This window comes from Amblyraja radiata, chromosome 27 (assembly GCF_010909765.2).
Source record: "Amblyraja radiata isolate CabotCenter1 chromosome 27, sAmbRad1.1.pri, whole genome shotgun sequence".
Classification (NCBI taxonomy): Eukaryota; Metazoa; Chordata; class Chondrichthyes; order Rajiformes; family Rajidae; genus Amblyraja; species Amblyraja radiata.
In genome coordinates this window covers 34,259,808-34,276,110 of record NC_045982.1, presented here as the reverse complement: position 1 = coordinate 34,276,110, position 16,303 = coordinate 34,259,808, and positions in this window count along the sequence as shown.

Sequence of the window (16,303 nt, the reverse complement as noted above, 5' to 3'; positions counted from 1 at the left end):
TCCTTCAATCAACTGGAATGGGGGCAGTGTAAAAATAATCATTTTTATTTTCTATTTCGTTTTGCCTCAGCTGTGCCTCTCAATTGGCAAAACTCATACCTTTAAATCTCAAATTTGTGAAATCACTGGAGAATATGACCACAAACATCCATCCCCTGTTGTGGTTCCAGTGTAGTTGCAGTGCCTGCCATCTCCTCTGATATATTCCACCACACCATTCCAAGGTAGGGCCAGATGATTATTTTTGCTGCTCTGTCCAACATTTAAACTGCATTTCCCTTTGCTGCTCTCGATTACCCTGCTGCATTTCCTGCATTGCTTCAGTAACAAGATGTGTAAAGTCCTTCATAGAACAGTACAGCACAGGATCGGCCCACAATGTCAGTGCCAAAGGTAGACACAAAATGCTGGAGTAACTCAGCGGGACAGTCAGCATCTCTGGAGAGAAGGAATGGGCTGCTGGGCTATGCTGCCTGTCCCGCTGAGTTACTCCAGCATTTTGTGTCTTTCTTCGGTTTAAACCAGCATCTGCAGCTCCTACACGTGTCAGTGCCAAACTTGCTGCCAAGTTAAACTGATCCCCTCTACCTGCAGGTGATCCATATCCCTCCACTCCCTGCATATCCAAGAGGCAAGAGAGTTTTATTGTCATAGGTTCCAAAACAGAACAGTGAAATTCTTACTTGCAGCAGCGCAGCAGATATGTAAACATCGTACACAGACACAAAGTGCTGCAGCAACTATGAAGGGTCAGTCAGGATCTCTGGAGAAAAAGACTGGGTGACGTTTCGAGTGGAGACCCCTCTTCAGACTTCAATAAATATAGTACACTGTAAACACCATAATAAATAACAAAGTGAGGCAACAACTCCAGTAGATCTCTTTGATGGGGGGGAGGTCATGGTCACGTTACTCGTGATCACCAGTGATCTCTCGTGATCAGGCAGTGGTCACCACTTTTTGCAATATTCTTCATCCTTGACCATTCGTTGCAGAATCAGGCCATGATGCAAGCAGTCAATATGCTCTCTACTGTACACCTGTAGAAGTTCAAGAGAATCCTCCCTGACATACCGAAACTCTGCAATCTTCTCAGGAAGTAGAGGCTTTATTTACAATTGCATAAATGAACTGGGTACAGGACAGATCGTCAGAAATATTCACGCCCAGGAATGTGAAGTTTTTGACTCCACCACTGTACTGTTGATGCAAGTTTATAGTCCTTCCTCTTCCAAAGAATACAATCAGTTCCTTGGTCTTACTGACATTGAGAGCCAGGTTGTTGTGCTGGCACCATTTGATTGATTGATTGATTGATTACTTTATTAATCCCCTTATTCAGGGGAAATTCTGATGTCCTTGCAGCACACTAATAAAAATACAACACAGTATTCATAAAGAAATTCAACACCAAAACATCCCCCCACAGTGATTCCCACTGTGGGGGAAGGCACAAAGTCAAGTCCCCATCCTCTTGCCCACCCATAGTCGGGCCTATTGAGGCCTCCACAGTCGCCGCCACGGCGCCCGATGTTCTCGCCGGGTGATGGTACTTTCGTCAGTCGGTGGTGTCGTTGGCGAACTTGAAGATGGAGTTTGCACTGTGCCCACCTACACAGTGGTGAGTATAGAGCAGGGAGCTGAGCACGCAGCCTTGAGGTGCTCCCGTGCTGATTGTTACCGAGGAGGAAGTGTTGCTGCTAATTCATAGCGATAATGGTCTGTTGATGAGGAAGTTGAGGATCCAGTTGCAGGGAAAGGCGCTGACACCAAGTTCCGTGAGCTTGGTAACGGCATTTTTGAAAAAATCAAAAAATGTATTCAATGATTAAAAATAATATTTACAATACAATGAAATAAAACAGAACCCACCACCATAATGCAAGGCAAACAAATATACAAATAAACTACTATACAACTATCTTGCACTCCTTGTCAAGGATGCATTCAACCCCTCGTGGTGCCCAGCAGTCCCGGAAATCCCCCAGGGTGCCCGTGGACAGCGCGTAGTCCCTCTCTAACACCACCCGGGCGTGGACGTAACCCCGGAAACGGGGCAGGCAGTTGGCTCGGGCAAAGCCCTCTTCCGCCTGGCGCTGTGACTCACGGAAGGTCAGCTTGGCAACCCAACCAGGGCATCTTCGGCCCTTACCAATGGCAACCAGCTTTGTGGGGATGATGGCATTGAATCCCGAGCTGTAGTCTATAAACAACAGCCTGATGGATGTGTTTTTATTGTCCAAGTGGTCCAGTGCAGAGTGGAGAGCCAGTGAGATCGCATGTTGACATGTTGACTCTTTGCCTTCTGCCAGCCAGCCAATTTTCTATCCATGCTAGTATCCTACCTCTAATACCATGGGCTCCTTTCTTTTTTAGCAGCCTCACTTGTGGCACCTTATCAAAGGCCTTCTGAATCGACATTCCTTTGTTTATCCTGCTTGTTACCTCCTTAAAAACTCCAACAAATTTGACAGGCAAGATCTCTCCTTAACATGCTGACTTCAGCCTCTTTTAACATGTGCTTCCAATTCCCCCAAATCTCATCATGAATAAAGCACTCCAACATTTTACCCACCACAGAAGTCAGACTAACCGGTGTATAATTTCCTTTTGTCTCACTCCCTTTTTAAGCTGGTCACATTTGTGAATTTCCAGCACTCTTGAGAACATTCCTGATTCTGGTGATACGTGAATGATCACTATTAATGCCTCCACAATCTTTATAGCTACCTCTTTCAGACCTTTCCGCTTCCCAAGCACCTTTTTCTCATAAATAGTGCCTGCACTCACTTCTGTCCCGTGACTCCTGAATTACTGGTGCCTTCCACTGTGTAGACTGACACAAAAAACGTATTCAGTTCCTCTGCCATTACTTTGTTCCCCATTACAACTTCTCCAGAATCATTCCCAGTGGTCCAATGTCCACTTATGCCTCTCTGTTAATCTCTATTTATCTAGGTTAATTGACCTTCTGTAAAACGCCCCTCGTGTGCAGGGAGTCAATGAGAAAATAGAATAAAACATAGAACTAGTGTAAATGGGCGATCAATGGCGTGGACTCGGTGGGCTGAAGGGCTTGTTTCTGTACTGTATCTTTCAATCAAGCGTTTTCCAAGGGTTCACCCACATGGACGATCTCCTGACAAGCGCCTCCATGATCGAGATTACACTTTCGATTGAGGATTTGGGGGAACAAGAAGGTACATTGATGTTCTTCCTTTCAAATCCAGTGAGCTCATCTGGGAGTGATAGCTCGCTGTTGCTTGAGCTGCCTTGGTTTCGTCTTGTAGAAAATGATGGTGTGCAAGTACTGCCACAGCGGCTGAATGTCTGTCTCATCTGCCAGTTTAGAGCAGTGGTGTCTCTTTTCTTTTCTTGATGGCATTATTGAGGTCATACCTGAACTTCCTACATTAAATACTATGGACGGTTGGGATAAAACAATGATTTTTAATTTCTACTAGACCAAGTACAGACCCGTTGTGCCCGCTCCCCCAACGCAATATTCCACCAAACTGCGCATGCGTGGCTGCCGCATTCAAAGTTGTGCCGTTGACGGCTGAAATTGTGTTAAAGTTAATAAACTGAATAGAGGACCCATGGAGGGATTTGTAAAGTAGAAGGAAACTTACCTATGGATCCTTGTTGTGAGGGCAGGCAAGTACACGTGGAAAAAAACCATGGTGATTTAAAAAAAAGAAATATGGGATCCCATTGTGACATAATTGTGACACCAATGCGGCTGACATGCAGGGCAAGTGGAAAAGTGTTTTTTTTTTGTAAAGTTTAAAATTTGAATAACTTGTAAAATATACCATCAATCTGAACGAAACTTGTTTCATTTACATCGCAGGACAATGGTGAGTAAGGTGGGCCAAAAATTGTGGCGCTATCGTGTACCATTTTGGCGGAGTTTTTGGAACTCACGCACACGCACGCATGCATACAAACAAACAAACAAACAAACAAGATGAGAGTTTTAGCAATATATAGATTTTCTACTTCTCTATATTTTTCTGTCAGCAGTGCTTCGTGGGCAAACTATAACCTCTGAATCTCAAGTTTGTGAGTTCACTTGAAAATTGACCACAAAAATCTAGCCAGAGAGCCTGAAGAGGCTCAAAATGACAGTTCTCTAACATATCTCAAGTGCAAATAAGAATGGCCAACATCATTGCCAGTGATGGTGATATTTCATAAATTAGTAAAAATATTCCCATTTCCAATATTGTGTATTGTGTTTTGAAGGTACATCCTTTTATTTCTGAGGCTGTGCACTCTCGTCCTAGACTCTCCCACTAGTGGAAACATCCTCTCCTCATCCACTATCCAGGCCTTTCATTTTTCAATTAGGTTTCAATAAGATCCACCCTCAACCTTCTGAACTCCAGTGAGTACAGGCCCAGAACCTTCAAACACCTCATATGTTACACTTATCATCCCTAGGACCATTCTTGTAAACCTCCTCTGGACCCTCTCCAAATCCAGTCTATCCTTCCTTAGATAAGGGGCCCAAAACGGTTCACAATATTCCAAATATGGCCTTGCCAGTTCCCGATAAAACCCTCAACATTGCATCCTTGCTTTTATATTCTAGTCTCCACGAAATGAATACTAACATTGCATTTGCTGATCTTAACCTGCAAATTAACCTTTTGAGAATCCTGAACCAACTAAGTCCCTTTGCACCTTTGATTTTTGTATCTTCTCCCCATTTCGAAAGTTGTCTACGCTCTTATTCCTTCTACCAAAGTGCATGACCATCCACTTTGCTACGCTGTATTCTATTCGTCACTTCTTTGTCCACTTTCTCAACCTGTCCTAGTCAGAGAAGTGGCAGATGGAATATAGTGTCGCAAAGTGTGGAGACGTGCATTTTGGTAGTAGGAATAAAGACGTAGACTATTTTCTAAATGGGGAGAGAATCCAGAAATCGGAGGTGCAAAGGGATTTGGGAGTGCCAGTGCAGGATTCCCAAAAAGTTAATCTCCAAGTCGAATCGGTAGTAAAGAAAGCTAACTCAACGCTAGCATTTATTTCAGGAGGGCTTGTATACAAAAACAGGGATGTAATGCTGAGGCTCTATAAGGCGCTGGTAAGGCCGCATTTGAAATATTGCGAGCAATTTTAGGCACCATATCTGAGGAAGGATGTGCTGGCTCTGGAGTGGGTTCATAGCAGCTTTACAAGAATGATCCCAGGAATTAGTAGGTTAACCTATGATGAGTATTTGTCGGCACTGGGCCTGTACTCGCTGGAGTTTAGAAGAATGAGGGGGGACCACATTGAAACATAGAGAATAGTGAAAAGCTTGGATAGAGTGTATGTGCAGAGGATGTTTCCGCTAGTGGGAGAGTCTAGGACTAGAGGCCACAGCCTCAGAATTAAAGGGCGTTCTTTTAGAACGGAGACAAGGAGAAATTTCTTTAGTCAGAAGGTGGTGAATCTGTGGAATTATTTGCCACAGAAGGCTGTGTAGGCCATCAGTGGATATTTGTAAGGCAGAAATAGATAGATTCTTGATTAGTACAGGTGTCAGAGGTTATGGGGAGAAAGCAGGAGAATGGGGTTAGGAGGGAGAGATAGATCAGCCATGATTGAATGGCAGATTGACTTGATGGGCCAATTGTCTTCATTCTGCTCCTATCACTTATGACCTTATGACCTTCTGCAGAGAGCCCCTGCTTCCTCAACAACTACCTATTGACAAATTGCAGCAGACTGGTTTCTCAGCACTGGATTAGGTAGCCTGCCATGTGATCAGTTTACACCAGGACTAGCACAGGGCTGAGCCAAAGAAGGATCAGGAAGGAAATGAGAGGATAGAAGTCTGCAGAATAATGACATGAACGGCTGCAGGCCACAGGTTGTGGAATGTGGCACCGTGTAGGCCAAGGGAGGTATAAATAGTTCCTTCCACATTCCTGCCAATTACTTGTCCCTCGCCCAATATTAGCAAAAGTGACGATCTGATCTCAATTCTATTTCTGCTTCTGACATCTTGCTGATGCTAAATTGGTATATGGTCCAACATAATTGAATGGCTGCCACGTGCTATGGGAATCGTAAGGCCTGAGAAAATTTGTCAACTCATAGATTCATAGAGTGGAAACAAGCTGTTAGGCCCAACTTGCCCACACCAACCTACATGTCCCATCTACACTAGTCCTACCTGCCTGTGTTTGGCCCATATCCCTCCAAACCTGCCTTATCCATGTAACGAAGATAGATACAAAAAGCTGTGATAACTCAGCAGGACAGGCAGCATCTCTGGAGAGAAGGAATGGGTGACGTTTCGGGTCAAGACCCTTCTTCAGACTAATTGCTTCTTAAACATTATGATAGACCGGCAGCTTGTTCCATACACCCACCACCCCTCTTACTTTTCTTCCAGCAATCAATTTCAAACAAGTACTTGTAATGATTATTGCCCTCCACATTTAACACCCATCGCATGTCCCCTGCCTCCACTGTTAGAGTATGTGATAATCTGTAAATCTGAAGAATGTTTTGACTGCATTCTTGAGCAGAGTGTGTGGATGGGGACAGGTTGAGTAGGTCTTGAATGTTGGAGAACTGCCTTTTGGCTGTTTGGAGAACAGGAGGATGAGAGGGCATCTTACAGAGCAGTATAAGACCATGCAGGGAATAGATCGGGTAGATGCACAGAGCAGGGGAATCAAGAACCAGAGGACATAGGTTTAAGGTCAGAGGGGAAAGATATAACAGTTACCTGAGGGGCCACGTTTTCACACAAAGGGTGGTGGGTGTATGGAACGAGCTGCCGGAATAGGTAGTTGAGGCTGGTATTCTCACACTGTTTAAAACATATTTGGAGAGGAACATGGATAGGAAAGGTTTAGAGGGATATGGGCGAAAGACGGGCAGGTGGGACTCGTGTTGATGGGACTCCTTGGAAGGCATGGGCTAGTTGGGCCGAAGGGTTGTTTCCGTGCTGTATGACTCTATCTGCAGCCTGTAAACTCCCACCCTGAACATTACAAATGTTTATCAGAATGGATAAATACACTTGGTGAAATGAAAGGTTTAGATGGAAATGGGCCAAATGCAGGCAAATGGGATTAGCTTAGATGGGGCATCTTGGTGAGCAATGATGTGTTAGGGCGAGTGGTCAATTTCTGTGCTATATAGCTGTATGACTGAACTTTCACATGGGGATACAGACACTGATAGATGGTCTGATTAATACAACATCATTTTGAGTAATGAACCTTGCTGCTCATGGAACAGGTAGAATATTTCATTATAATTAAGATGCATGACCATCTAATTTGGTTCTGAGCTGCTCTTGTATCATGGTATATGTGTGGCTAAATGATTTGTGTTTCTGGTCAATAGTGACCCAAGATATTATTATCTTGTTCCAAGGTGGCGCAGTGGTAGAGTTGCTGCCTTATTGTATTGTAAATATTATTTACAATACAAGAGACCCAGGTTTGATCCTGACTACGGGTGCTGTCTGTATGGAGTTTGCATGTTTCTCCCCATGACCTGCGTAGGTTTTACCTGGGAGCTCCGGTTTCTTCCCACACTCCAAAGACGTGCAGGTTTGTAGGTTCGATAAATTGTAAATTGTCCCTAGTGTGTATAGGATAGTGTTAGTGTGTGGGGATGGCTGGTCGGCACGGACTTGGTGGGCCGAAGGGACTGTTTCCACGCTGTATCTCTAAACTAAACTGACATACCGAAACTCTGCAATCTTCTCAGGAAGTAGAGGCTTTATTTATAAATACATGAATGAACATGGGTACAGGACAGATCGTCAGAAATATTCACGCCCAGGAATGTGAAGTTTTTGACTCCACCACTGTACTGTTGATGCAAGTTTATAGTCCTTCCTCTTCCAAAGAACACAATCAGTTCCTTGGTCTTACTGACATTGAGAGCCAGGTTATTGTGCTGGCACCATTTCGTCAGTCGGTGGTGTCGTTGGCGAACTTGAAGATGGAGTTTGCACTGTGCACACCTACACAGTGGTGAGTATAGAGCAGGGAGCTGAGCACGCAGCCTTGAGGTGCTCCCGTGCTGATTGTTACCGAGGAGGAAGTGTTGCTGCTAATTCATAGCAATAATGGTCTGTTGATGAGGAAGTTGAGGATCCAGTTGCAGGGAAAGGCGCTGACACCAAGTTCCGTGAGCTTGGTAACGGCATTTAAAAAAAATCAAAAAATGTATTCAATGATTAAAAATAATATTTACAATACAATAAAATAAAACAGAACCCACCACCATAATACAAGGCAAACAAATATACAAATAAACTACTATACAACTATCTTGCACTCCTTGTCAAGGATGCATTCAACCCCTCGTGGTGCCCAGCAGTCCCGGAAATCCCCCAGGGTGCCCGTGGACAGCGCGTAGTCCCTCTCTAACACCACCCGGGCGTGGACGTAACCCCGGAAACGGGGCAGGCAGTTGGCTCGGGCAGAGCACTCTTCCGCCTGGCGCTGTGACTCGCGGATGGTCAGCTTGGCAACCCAACCAGGGCATCTTCGGCCCTTACCAATGGCAACCAGCTTTGTGGGGATGATGGCATTGAATCCCGAGCTGTAGTCTATAAACAACAGCCTGATGGATGTGTTTTTATTGTCCAAGTGGTCCAGTGCAGAGTGGAGAGCCAGTGAGATCGCATGTTGACATGTTGACTCTTTGCCTTCTGCCAGCCAGCCAATTTTCTATCCGTGCTAGTATCCTACCTCTAATACCATGGGCTCCTTTCTTTTTTAGCAGCCTCACTTGTGGCACCTTATCAAAGGCCTTCTGAATCGACTTTCCTTTGTTTATCCTGCTTGTTACCTCCTTAAAAACTCCAACAAATTTGACAGGCAAGATCTCTCCTTAACATGCTGACTTTAGCCTCTTTTAACATGTGCTTCCAATTCCCCCAAATCTCATCATGAATAAAGCACTCCAACATTTTACCCACCACAGAAGTCAGACTAACCGGTGTATAATTTCCTTTTGTCTCACTCCCTTTTTAAGCTGAAACTTTAAAATCTTTCCCCTGCACGGGAGACCCGACCTTTTCTTTGTCGGGTCTCCGTTGTCGTTGGGGCTGCAACGTGGAGCGGCCTCCAACAGGAACGACCTGAGGTTCCAGCTGCGGAGCTGCCGACTGCTCACCGTCATGGGGCTGGCCGAGTCCGGAGCGGGTAGAGCTGTGGTGGACGCTGCTGCCACCCGACCTCCGGAGATTCGGAGGCTGCAACTGCGGGTTTGGTGGACGGCGGCACCGGGAGCCCGCGGGACCCTGCTGGGAGACCGCTTTTCGGGGCTTCCGCAACGGCGACTTCTCCCGACCGAGTTGCAGGGTTGAAGAGCACCTGAGCGGGGCCTTACAGCATCGCCCCGCGCGGCTTGAAATGGCCGCGGGACTTTGCGAGCGCACGCCGGGGGCTCTAACACCAAGACCCGGTGCGCGACCTTGCATCACCCTGCGTGGCTTTAATGGCCGCGGGACAATCGCCATCGCCAGCCGGGGGCTTTGACTTTGACTCTGACTGACATCGGGGGGGGAGAGTGCAGTGGAGAGATAAGTTTTTTTTGCCTTCCATCACAGCGATGTGATGGATGTTTGTATAAACTGTGTTGTGTCTCGGGTCTTTTTGTTTTGTAATGTATGGCTGCAGAAACGACATTTCGTTTGGACCTCAAGGGGTCCAAATGACAATAAATTGAATTGTATTGTATTGTGTGCAGGGAGCCAATGAGAAAATAGAATAAAACATAGAACTAGTGTAAATGGGCAATCAATGGCGTGGACTCGGTGGGCTGAAGGGCTTGTTTCTGTACTGTATTTTTCAATCAAGCATTTTCCAAGGGTTCACCCACATGGACGATCTCCTGACAAGCGCCTCCATGATCGAGATTACACTTTCGATGGAGGATTTGGGGGAACAAGAAGGTACATTGATGTTCTTCCTTTCAAATCCAGTGAGCTCATCTGGGAGTGATAGCTCGCTGTTGCTTGAGCTGCCTTGGTTTCGTCTTGTAGAAAATGATGGTGTGCAAGTACTGCCACAGCGTGTGAATGTCTGTCTCATCTGCCAGTTTAGAGCAGTGGTGTCTCTTTTCTTTTCTTGATGGTATTATTGAGGTCATACCTGAACTTCCTACATTAAATACTATATACGGTTGGGATAAAACAATGATTTTTAATTTCTACTAGACCAAGTACAGACCCGTTGTGCCCGCTCCCCCAACGCAATATTCCACCAAACTGCGCATGCGTGGCTGCTGCATTCAAAGTTGTGCCGTTGACGGCTGAAATTGTGTTAAAGTTAATAGACTGAATAGAGGACCCATGGAGGGATTTGTAAAGTAGAAGGAAACTTGCCTATGGATCCTTGTTGTGAGGGCAGGCAAGTACAAGTGAAAAAAAAACCCATGGTGATTTAAAAAAAAGAAATATGGGATCCCATTGTGACATCATTGTGACACCAATGCGGCTGACATGCAGGGCAAGTGGAAAAGTGTTTTCTTTTTGTAAAGTTTAAAATCTGAATTTCTTGTAAAATATATCATCAATCTGAACGAAACTTGTTTCATTTACATCGCAGGACAATGGTGAGTAAGGTGGGCCAAATATTGTGCCGCTATCGTGTACCGTTTTGGCGGAGTTTTTGGAACTCACGCACACGCACGCATGCATACAAACAAACAAACAAGATGAGAGTTTTAGTAATATATAGATTTTCTACTTCTCTATATTTTTCTGTCAGCAGTGCTTCGTGGGCAAACTATAACCTCTGAACCTCAAGTTTGTGAGTTCACTTGAAAATTGACCACAAAAATCTAGCCAGAGAGCCTGAAGAGGCTCAAAATGACAGTTCTCTAACATATCTCAAGGGTAAATAAGAATGGCCAACATCATTGCCAGTGATGGTGATATTTCATAAATTAGTAAAAATATTCCCATTTCCAATATTGTGTATTGTGTTTTGAAGGTACGTCCTTTTATTTCTGAGGCTGTGCACTCTCGTCCTAGACTCTCCCACTAGTGGAAACATCCTCTCCTCATCCACTATCCAGGCCTTTCATTTTTCAATTAGGTTTCAATAAGATCCACCCTCAACCTTCTGAACTCCAGTGAGTACAGGCCCAGAACCTTCAAACACCTCATATGTTACACTTGTCATCCCTAGGACCATTCTTGTAAACCTCCTCTGGACCCTCTCCAAATCCAGTCTATCCTTCCTTAGATAAGGGGCCCAAAACGGTTCACAATATTCCAAATATGGCCTTGCCAGTTCCCGATAAAACCCTCAGCATTGCATCCTTGCTTTTATATTCTAGTCTCCACGAAATGAATACTAACATTGCATTTGCTGATCTTAACCTGCAAATTAACCTTTTGAGAATCCTGAACCAACTAAGTCCCTTTGCACCTTTGATTTTTGTATCTTCTCCCCATTTCGAAAGTTGTCTACGCTCTTATTCCTTCTACCAAAGTGCATGACCATCCACTTTGCTACGCTGTATTCTATTCGTCACTTCTTTGTCCACTTTCTCAACCTGTCCTAGTCAGAGAAGTGGCAGATGGAATATAGTGTCGCAAAGTGTGGAGACGTGCATTTTGGTAGTAGGAATAAAGACGTAGACTATTTTCTAAATGGGGAGAGAATCCAGAAATCGGAGGTGCAAAGGGATTTGGGAGTGCCAGTGCAGGATTCCCAAAAAATTAATCTCCAAGTCGAATCGGCAGTAAAGAAAGCTAACTCAACGCTAGCATTTATTTCAGGAGGGCTTGTATACAAAAACAGGGATGTAATGCTGAGGCTCTATAAGGTGCTGGTAAGGCCGCATTTGGAATATTGCGAGCAATTTTAGGCACCATATCTGAGGAAGGATGTGCTGGCTCTGGTGTGGGTTCATAGCAGCTTTACAAGAATGATCCCAGGAATTAGTAGGTTAACCTATGATGAGTATTTGCCGGCACTGGGCCTGTACTCACTGGAGTTTAGAAGAATGAGGGGGGACCACATTGAAACATAGAGAATAGTGAAAAGCTTGGATAGAGTGGATGTGCAGAGGATGTTTCCGCTAGTGGGAGAGTCTAGGACTAGAGGCCACAGCCTCAGAATTAAAGGGCGTTCTTTTAGAACGGAGACAAGGATAAATTTCTTTAGTCAGAGGGTGGTGAATCTGTAGAATTCTTTGCCACAGAAGGCTGTGTAGGCCATCAGTGGATATTTGTAAGGCAGAAATAGATAGATTCTTGATTAGTACAGGTGTCAGAGGTTATGGGGAGAAAGCAGGAGAATGAGGTTAGGAGGGAGAGATAGATCAGCCATGATTGAATGGCAGATTGACTTGATGGACCAATTGTCCTCATTCTGCTCCTATCACTTATGACCTTATGACCTTCTGCAGAGAGCCCCTGCTTCCTCAACAACTACCTATTGACAAATTGCAGCAGACTGGTTTCTCAGCACTGGATTAGGTAGCCTGCCATGTGATCAGCTTACACCAGGACTAGCACAGGGCTGAGCCAAAGAAGGATCAGGAAGGAAATGAGAGGATAGAAGTCTGCAGAAAAAAGACATGAACGGCTGCAGGCCACAGGTTGTGGAATGTGGCACCGTGTAGGCCAAGGGAGGTATAAATAGTTCCTTCCACATTCCTGCCAATTACTTGTCCCTCGCCCAATATTAGCAAAAGTGACGGTCTGATCTCAATTCTATTTCTGCTTCTGACATCTTGCTGATGCTAAATTGGTATATGGTCCAACATAATTGAATGACTGCCATGTGCTATGGGAATCGTAAGGCCTGAGAAAATTTGTCAACTCATAGATTCATAGAGTGGAAACAAGCTGTTAGGCCCAACTTGCCCACACCAACCTACATGTCCCATCTACACTAGTCCTACCTGCCTGTGTTTGGCCCATATCCCTCCAAACCTGCCTTATCCATGTACCGAAGATAGATACAAAAAGCTGTAATAAATCAGCAGGACAGGCAGCATCTCTGGAGAGAAGGAATGGGAGACGTTTCGGGTCAAGACCCTTCTTCAGACTAATTGCTTCTTAAACATTATGATAGACCGGCAGCTTGTTCCATACACCCACCACCCCAGGAACATGGATAGGGAAGGTTTAGAGGGATATGGGCGAAAGACGGGCAGGTGGGACTCGTGTTGATGGGACTCCTTGGAAGGCATGGGCTAGTTGGGTCGAAGGGTTGTTTCCGTGCTGTATGACTCTATCTGCAGCCTGTAAACTCCCACCCTGAACATTACAAATGTTTATCAGAATGGATAAATACACTTGGTGAAAAGAAAGGTTTAGATGGAAATGGGCCAAATGCAGGCAAATGGGATTAGCTTAGATGGGGCATCTTGGTGAGCAATGATGTGTTAGGGCGAGTAGTCAATTTCTGTGCTATATAGCTGTATGACTGAACTTTCACATGGGGATACAGACACTGATAGATGGTCTGATTAATACAACATCATTTTGAGTAATGAACCTTGCTGCTCATGGAACAGATAGAATATTTCATTATAATTAAGATGCATGACCATCTAATTTGGTTCTGAGCTGCTCTTGTATCATGGTATATGTGTGGCTAAATGATTTGTGTTTCTGGTCAATAGTGACCCAAGATATTATTATCTTGTTCCAAGGTGGCGCAGTGGTAGAGTTGGTGCCTTACAGCGCCAGAGACCCAGGTTTGATCCTGACTATGGGTGCTGTCTGTATGGAGTTTGCATGTTCTCCCCATGACCTGCGTAGGTTTTACCTGGGAGCTCTTGTTTCTTCCCACACTCCAAAGACGTGCAGGTTTGTAGGTTCGGTAAAATTGTAAATTGTCCCTAGTGTGTATAGGATAGTGTTAGTGTGTGGGGATCGCTGGTCGGCACGGACTTGGTGGGCCGAAGGGACTGTTTCCACGCTGTATCTCTAAACTAAACTAAAACTAATCTGAGGATGAGACAACTGTAACAGCAGTAAATGTGAAGTGTGGATGATTATGCTCTCTTGTTAGATAGGATCATTGTCTGGCACTTCTGGAAGGTTTTCTGCCACTTATGGCTGAACCCATACCTGAATGTTGACCAGGTCTTGCCGTTTGGATGAGTGGGTTACCTCATATATTGAGGAGTTGCAAATGAAACTCAACCATCCATGCAAATACCCAATGCTGACCTTATGATGGAAGGTTGGGCCGAGGACATGCCCGGCCTGAGGAATCTCTGCAGTGATGCCCTGAACTAGGGATGACTAACCTTCAACAACCAGAAAGGTGGCACAGCGCTAGAGTTGGAGCCTACAGCACCAGTGACCCAGGTTCGATCCTGACCCATGGGTGCCGTCTGTACAGAGTTTGTACGTTCTCTCTGTGACCAGCGTGGGTTTTCCCTGGGTGCTCTGAATTCCTCCCACATTCCAAAGACATGCAGCTTGTTGGTTAATTGGCATTTTTAAAGATTGTAAATTGTGGCTATTGTGTAGGATAGTGACAGTCTACGGGGTAATCGTTAGTTGGCACGGATTCGGTGGGCCGAAGTGTCTGTTTGCATGCTGTATCTCTCAACTAAACTACACTAAACTAAACAAAACCACTGGTGTTCTTCCGTCAATGCCCTTTGACTATGGAGACTGGATGCCCCACTTAGTGAAATGCAAGGGCTGTCGCCCTCACCTGAAGTCTGGAATTCTATTTTGTCTGACCACCAGTTGGTGCCGTATATGGCACCGTGTCAACAGCCTGTCTTGGCCTTTTCTTCTTTGGTTGTTTTTAGTCTGTTTAATTTGTCTGTTTTAGTGTATATTTATTTTGTATTATGTGGGGGGTGGGGGGGGCAGTGGGGAGGGGGAAACCTTTTTATCTCATCCCTCGATGGAGATGCAACCTTTTCCGTATCGCCACTCTGTCCAGGCTGCGGCCTAACATTGTGGAGCTGGCGTTCCCTTTGTTAGAGATCGACTGCGGGAGCTCCAACCGCAGGAGCTTCGACCGCCACGATGCAGCAGGAGCTTCAATCGCCGATTGCGGGAACTTCCATCGCCCTGACTGTGGAAGTTTCGATTGTCCTGACCGCGGGAGGAAAGGAGGAAGAAGGTTAAAGTTATTCACCTTTCATCACAAGATAGACGTGCTGCCTGCACTGGTGAGGACTCGGAGAGAGTGCCGTGAGTGCAGTGATCTCGGTGTTGTGCGTGGACATGGATCCGTGAGGACATCCCGGAGTCTGGTGCAAGTGTGGACGACCTTTTGACTGTTCGGACGGACAGGGACTGCAGAGAGAGTGATAGCGGTCGGTACAACTCTGGTCACATCATGGTGAAGGAGCGTGTGTGTGTGGCCCGGACATTGAACTGAAGGCTTTGGATCTCCGCTTATGCTGTGTGTCCTGGGGATTCTCACACGCCGCTGTGGTGACTGTTTATGTTTAATCTTTATGTAGTTTTGTATCTTGCTGCTTGTTTGGTGGATTTTCCGTGGATTGTCACCTTGTCGTGGTGGAGAAGCTTGCGTGTTCCTGAGATCCTGAGAGCGATGCCGTCTGGAGCTATGCTCCTGGTAGGGCCACCCATGGTGGTAATGTCGAGGGGGAGGTCTCTGACAAAGAACAATCCAACCAACACCTCAACGGTGGAACAGGCGGAGGATGATGGCTGACTTTAGTGGAGCGTCACAACGGCAGGGAAGGCAGATGAAGGCTGCAGCAGAAAAGGGTCTCCGGTTGTCTTTGATTCCATGCCACTGAATCGTGACCCAGATCTGTCAAGAACCGTGTGGTGGCTGTCTGTGCACCAGTCTCCCCACGTTAAACAAAGTCACGCACAGGCGCCCTCCATATAGGGAATACACCTAACACCCTGGATTAAATCCTAAGGCGATCAGCAAGTGGCGATGGAAGCCTCTAATCATGAGCTGGCACATCAGGCGGAGGGTGCTAGATTCAGTCGCTGGACTCTTGGAACGAGGCAGAAGAGCCCTTCAGCAGCTGCACCCACAACTGAGCAGTCCTCTTTAGGATCCACTCTGCTCACCCCACTTGGGGAAAGGGCTAGAAAAGGTGCCCTAAAAATAGCCTGCCTCAAACTTATCGACTGGATTACCACATCCAGAGGTATCACCACAGGCGGTCAGAAATATGAATATGAACTTTGGAGCATGGAATGTGCGCACAATGATGGATAGTGCAACCAGAACAGACCAGAGAGGAGAACCGCGATCATCGCAAGTGAACTGAGAAGATGCCGGATGGACATAGCTGCTCTTTCTGAAACCCAGCGGGCAGACAAAGGACAACTGAAGGAGGAGAAGGG